This window comes from Triticum aestivum, chromosome 7A (genome assembly GCF_018294505.1).
Source record: "Triticum aestivum cultivar Chinese Spring chromosome 7A, IWGSC CS RefSeq v2.1, whole genome shotgun sequence".
Classification (NCBI taxonomy): domain Eukaryota; kingdom Viridiplantae; phylum Streptophyta; class Magnoliopsida; order Poales; family Poaceae; genus Triticum; species Triticum aestivum.
This window is the reverse complement of record NC_057812.1, coordinates 222366676-222373430: the sequence shown is the minus strand read 5'-3', so window position 1 is coordinate 222373430 and position 6755 is coordinate 222366676. Positions and strand designations below refer to the sequence as shown.

At 43.3% G+C, this 6755-nt stretch overlaps 1 long non-coding RNA gene across 1 annotated transcript; it reads right to left on the bottom strand.

The window, feature by feature from the left end:
- Positions 1–1916: 1916 nt before the first annotated feature.
- LOC123150257 (uncharacterized) lies at positions 1917–6302 on the bottom strand. Its single transcript, XR_006475021.1, has 4 exons — positions 5810–6302; positions 5571–5665; positions 4982–5043; positions 1917–4195 (listed from the first exon to the last, which is right to left on the bottom strand). It is a non-coding gene; the product is annotated as an uncharacterized lncRNA (long non-coding RNA).
- Between the last annotated feature and the right edge of the window lie 453 nt (positions 6303–6755).

Below are 6755 nucleotides of genomic sequence, written 5' to 3'. Positions count from 1 at the left end.
AGAGAAGAAGATTATGAGCTTTTGGAATACAATGGGATCTTCATGAAGTGGATCCTTATGAGTCTTACAACCAATTTAATTGGAAAATCCTATTATTCACCATGATAGATAAACTCACGAATACCACACCAACTCTCAGATTTATTTTATACCCGTTGCAACGCACGGGCATTTTTGCTAGTTTTTTATTTTTATTTTTTTTATTTTCTATCCCTAATCTCTCCCTAATAATAAAGTACGGATTGACTCCGTGGGTTCACCGTCACAATACGCTTTCTTGTTGTAAATTTACGCTTTCAGTTTGAATTTAAAACATATATACGAGGTGGTACTAATTCGGGAACCACATCGTATGCATAAAAATTCGTACAAAAAAGCAAGTGTGTTAATTGGACAAAGTGGGTTGGCTAAAATTCCTAAGATAGCCCCAAGAAACTGAAAGGGATGAACTTTGATTTATTCATGTATGGTGTCAATAAACTATCGTACAAAAAAGCATATCAAAAATATCGCATGCCTACCATGGTTTTTAATGCCTGACTAATGTACATTTCTGCTAGACCTTGGCATGCACCTCTCGGTTGCCGCCAGGTTGCACCGTTGGGTGTTGTAGAGTCGCGTTGATGAGTGCTTAGTGCTTTGGTAGACATTCTAATTGTCTTTCCCATTGCAACGCACGGGCATATGTGCTAGTCTATCCCTAATAATAAAGCACGGATTGACTCCGTGAGTTCACCGTCACAATACGCTTTCTTCTTATGTCTAATACGTTTTTATAACTAGCAAAAAATGCCCGTGCGTTGCAACGGGAAAAAATGTGGACCTCTGCTCAATAATTATTTCTGAAGACCATATACAACTTTCCTACTCATGCTCACTTTGAATTTGCAATGTCGTGGACTTGTTTCATGAATAAAGGGCTTGTCCTGCACTTGTACCGCCTAAATAAGGTCTAAACGGTGCTGGTACATAACATGATTATTTATACTCTACACACATGTCTAAGTAAACTTCATAAATAAACGGTTAGTCACCCTCGATGGAAACTGAATTTTAGAAGATCACCTCGTCAAATTCTTTCTACTTTAATTACATGATTGCCAGCGAAATTTAAAAAGTTGCATGTCCATGTCAACGCTGGCGTTGTCTTTGCGCTCCTCCCTTACCTTCCTCGTCCTCAGTGGTAATTTTTTTAATCTATTTTTTGCTTCATTTTTTTCACACCAAGCCACATTTGTTTCACACCTAGCCCACTTGTCAAGCACAACAATCCTCCGAAATGCTTCCTTCCTTCATTTATATAATTTGGCAGCCCACAAATCTGCCTCAAATTCCTTCCTTTTAGTACACAAGTATTCATAATTATCCATGCAACCCACAATCCTGAAATCCATCCTTCCTTCCTTTAATACCACCTGCAAATCTGTGCTCAATTCCTTCCTTTAATACACAAGTGTTCTTTCTTTCCTTTAATACCCACAAATCAGCTCTCAAATTCAGCCTTCCCTCTTGTCCGCTCTCTCGCGGCCCTCTTTTTTAGGCGACTTGCTGATAATATAGGAGACTTGCTTGTATATAAATTGGTACTAATCTTTTTAAAGCAACGATGTGGTACTAACTTCAAGCAAAATAACTTGGCTTAGTTGGTTGTTGTGCTGTTCCGCGGGACAGGAGATCATGAGTTTGATCCCCAATAGCTATTTTTCTCACGCACGGCCCAGAAGAGGCCTGACGGGCTATGTGGCCCAAATACAATTTATTTTTGGTAGAGCTGGCGGACGATATTTTTTTGAATCCGATCGAAGGTTGGGTTGACATACAAATTTTTCCGAGCTATGGGCAGAGTTGGCCCATCTGACCGAGCAGACTCGCCTGGCTCCAGCCCAACATCGACTACGCTAGAAAACAATTGTCACCAACAAACGAAACAATTTTAGCACCACCTCGCGCATATGTTTTAAATTCAAACTGAAAGTGTAAAATCATGGGAAGAAGCGTATTGTGACGGTGAATCCACGGAGTCAATTCATGCTTTATTATTAGGGATTAGGGAAAGATTTGTATAAACAAAATCATAATATAAACGAGGTGGTACTAATTTGGGATACCAAAATTTTCGTCAAAATCTTTTCCTAATCTCGTACGTCGTCGCGGCACTTTTACAGAAAAGCCCTTCTATTTTTTGGTATTCAACCCGCACTCCTTATGTAAGTGTATCTGAAAAAACGATTCAATAAAACAGAGAAGCCCTTTCGCGTGTCCTCTGTTTCTTCGTATATGCAGACGCTCACTGTCACACCGGCAGTGTTGCAGGCCGCCGCGGCGAACGGGGTGGACGGGTGGCGGAGCAGGGGCCCCGGCCAACGGGGAGCAGGAGGCGCAACGTATGCCGGCGCCGCATGGTGACTGCGAGCCCGCGGCGCACCTGTCGCCCACCAGGGGGACCCCGAGGCCGTGCCGGCGACGACAGACGAGGTGGCGGAGCAGGAGCCCCGACGAGCGGGGAGCAGGAGGCGCAATGCATCCCGGCACCGCACGGCGACTGCGAGCCCACGGCGCACCTATCCCCCACCAGCGCGGACTCCCAGGCCATCACGACCAGCGCGGACTCCCAGACCATCACGACGGAGAGAATCAGGATGAGGAGGATGCCGCTGCAGCGAGCTATCCCGACGGCGACGGCGGCCATCGTACGCTCGCTCGCTTGCTGTCCGCGGCTGCCAGTCCCCTCCGGCCTCTTCCGTTGTATCCTTCCCAATCTTCGGTGTGCTTCTCTGTCGTGATTTGGATGGAAAATTGCAGTCCGTGTCCTTCTCCAACTCCAAGCAATTCAGTGCCCGACCCCGATTTGTGTTGCCTCCTATAAGAAGGAAAGGAACTCGGCCGGAATCTCCATCAATCAAGCTCCATCAAAGCCCGTCGAAATTGCAATTTTCGACGGAACGTCCAATGTTGCTGCCGAGTTCGCTGGAGGAATAAGAACGTCCGTCCAGCCAACCAATGTTGCCTACAGCCGTCGAAAGCTTTCCAAAGATACCTCTGTTGCCGTACTATTGCTTGGCTATCACATCATACAAGTCTTCCTTCTTCCGTTGGATCTCATGCATGAGGTGTTCATGAGCATTGTTGGAGGTGTGATGAGCGGTCTGAGCTCGGACGCTGACAGTTGACAAACCCCTGTACTCGCTGAAGCAGGGCCGAGTCTGCCTTGCTGTGTGTGTCTCATCGTGGAGGCTGATGATCCAGTTCTTTCAGTCTGTCACCAAGGGTAGAAATTAGAGTGAGGCCAAATCTTGACATGTTTCAGTCATCCAATATATGTTTAAAACTGATAGTTATATAGAAGTCAAAAATTAGACCCACAGAACAAGTGCATCTCCTACTGACTAACCTTTGTAAAGCATATAATAGAAGAGAAAACAAGAGATGTGAAGCATTTGTATCCTTTATCATATTGCAAATAGCTGAACAATAACTACATGTTCAGTATCGGAGCTATTTAGCTACCACAAGTTCAGTTGTAAGATACTTATGGCTATATATCCTATTAGGACTGACCTTATAATCTTATATATGCTGTGGATCGATGATTTTGGATTGTGTTATTTAAAGATTATTTAAATTACTTTGGTAACTTGGTGGACTTTGCATATGGATTCATCAACTGTACGCTTTTGGTTCAGTTTAGCACTGCTCTTAATCATCCTGTTTCAAATCTTGCCATGTTTCAGTCGTCCACATACTCTGCAATGCATCATCATGCTCTAGTGGCCATCGTCTTCCAATTCTTGGTAATAGTGGTCCCGCGTTAATGTAGTAATTAAAACCTGCCCGCGTCTCATATTTTACTTTGCTATTGTAGTTGGTTGCATCCTAATTAGCAAACCGGAATTGAACCTACAACACTAATTGCACCCTGTCTCTCATGCTTCTGAATTTCTGATATTGCTCAACCTTGCTACTACGAATCCTTAAAGAAGAGGAGAGATACAGAGAGCATGCCTTGTTTGGTCTGAAGCAGCATTTCTGTTGCTTCTCCTCTCTGAAGCTCATGTATGTTGTTGCTGAAAATTCAGTATGATCTCTAACAATTCTGCTTCGGGAATCAGGATAATTGCGTATTAATTTTCAGAATGTTGTCAGCCCACCATGTATGATGTTCCCCTCAATGTGCTAGGTCTGTCGGCTGTAGATTCTAGATTTGTGGGAAAAGGGATATCAGTGACATACACATGATGGAGAATGCCATGTTATTTTCTCTAGCTCATTCGGTACTATTATGTACCAGCAAAAGCTAATCTAGCATGCAAGTTTCTGAAGAATGTATTTTTTAAATCTTAATTATAGGTGATCAGCACATATATATGTTGTATAAAGGACCAAATACAAGTCCAGAATGATAGCAAAGTATATTTTGAGAGTCCTTTTGTTACCTCGCTATTAAGACGGGATGGTAACCTTGGAATACAAGAAGATAGTAAGTTTATGACAGATTTTGTCAAAATATATATGAAGCATGACATGGTAATATCCATATCCATAATTTTCATGATCTAGGTTTCATACATTTTTATTTTTTATTTTCCTAATTATCTTTATTACATATTGAACTTCCAATAAATACGAGCAACACACATTGGTATTTAGCTGTTGTGAATACAAAAAAGCGTGAGATTAAAGTACTGGACTAATCGTGCTCGAAGTTTGACCGAGATGATCTCTTTATTACGGTTAGTTACTACACCAATTTTAATCCTACATGTAAATGGCATAAATTCATACTTCGTTAATGGGTACTCCCTCCGTCCGGAAATACTTGTCATCAAAATGGATAAAAGGGGGTGTATCTAGAACTAAAATACATCTAGATACATCCTCTTTTATTCATCTTGATGACAAGTATTCCCGGACGGAGGGAGTATCATTTCTGATCACTAATTGTTTTTTAGTTACGAGGACTACAATTTCAGGGGATGCTCACTTCAGGACTTGTGGCAGTATATCCATGAGTTGAGATGGCACCGTTTTGATATCAACACTTGGCTGCAAGAGAATTTTTGTGATGACTTGCTTCATAGTAAAATAAAAAAGAAACTTCATATCCGTTAATAAGACCGATCGATATTCGTAGTACTAGAACTCTGCACTTCATTGTAATTGCATTGTAAGCTTTACCATGTTATACCCTGAATTTACGAAAATATAGGTTCATCATCAAATTATGGCACCACAATAAAATAAAACACCATAAATATATAATAGTGTGCTTTGCCCTCAAAAATGCCTTAGCTAACATGATAATTTTCAATCAGGTGAAGACAAAAAAGTGCACCTGGACCTATATGTTAATCCTTTCTTTAAGTGGTGAAGCACAGAAGAAAATAATACTTTAGTTTTCTAGATAATAAACATCAGGCAAACCAACCAAATCAATCAAAGGCATGAGGATCACTTGCAAGTTGAGTCTTTGATTGACAGAATTAACCTCTGTTATGCAATTATCTGCATGGAACAATATAAACTGGGAAATTACAGCAGGGAAGCAAGCTAGAAAAGGTGAATTTGCAAACCTGAAGCTGGGGAAAGGCGCTCAACAAGTCTGGAAAGACTTGATTACGCAGTGCATCAGGTAGAACTGTGCAAGATCGCCCTTACAATTAACTACCTGCCAAAATATTTCAACTTCAGTTTTCAGTCCATCATAGATAGAAAACTGTGTGGAATGAGTGCTCACTAACACATTCAGGCAAAAAATCCTAATGACACTACCATGCCAACCCAATATTATTAATGGAGCGGAGGCGGCGACCTTGGGCGGAAGCAAGGCGAGGCGGAGGGCAGGCAGGCGCGGGGGAGAATGGAGAGGCCAGCGGCGGCTGTCGGGAGGCTCTCCAGAACGGAAGCAAGATGGCGGCGCTCATGTGTGAAGCGGCGGGCGGCGCACACGCGAGGTCATCCAACAGGAGGCGCTCTGCAGAGATCTAGGAGGAGATGAGGTCGGCGGGAGAAGAGCGAGCGGCGTCGTGGTGTTCTCGCCGCTAAGCGATGGCAGGAGGACGGCTAGCTGAGGCAAAGGAGAGCGAGTCAGCAGTGTGCAAGAGGCTCTCAGCCGGATTGGGGAGACAGTGCGAGGCGAGAGTGAGAAGAAGTTTGCCGCCGCTGTTCTCCAGCGAGGAGGAGACACCAATGGAAGAGGCTGGCATTTTTGTTTATTTTTTTGCGGCAAGAGGCTAGCGTTGGGGGTTTTCTTTTTTCATCTAAACACACTGTTTTATTACTCTAAAACGTTCATAGGGATACAATTCAAGTCTGGAGGGTTTATAAGCCACAAATGGCGCCCTAAGTCCAGATCAAAGGTGTGCTTAGCAAGGCTATGCGCCTCAAGATTAGTACCGCGACCTTCGAAGATGAAGGTGCATTGCTGAAATTGCTCGGACGTATTTCTTATTTCCTTCACTATGCTTTCATACATACCTCCCGTGCCTAGCTTGATGTTGTTCACCACAACTTTGCAATCTGAGCCAACCAGTATATTTGGCAGCCCAAGATCCAGGGCTAGAGCAAGCGCCTCGCGACAAGCTAACGCCTCGAGAGTCCCCGGGTCCGTGATACCCGAGACTTTGATGGCTGATGAGACCAAATATTTGCCATCATGGTCCCTGCATATTGCACTATAGGTTCCTTCCTTCGCAGATCTTGAAACAGCACCATCGACTCGAATTTTTGCTATACCTTCAGGGGGATGGACCCATCTT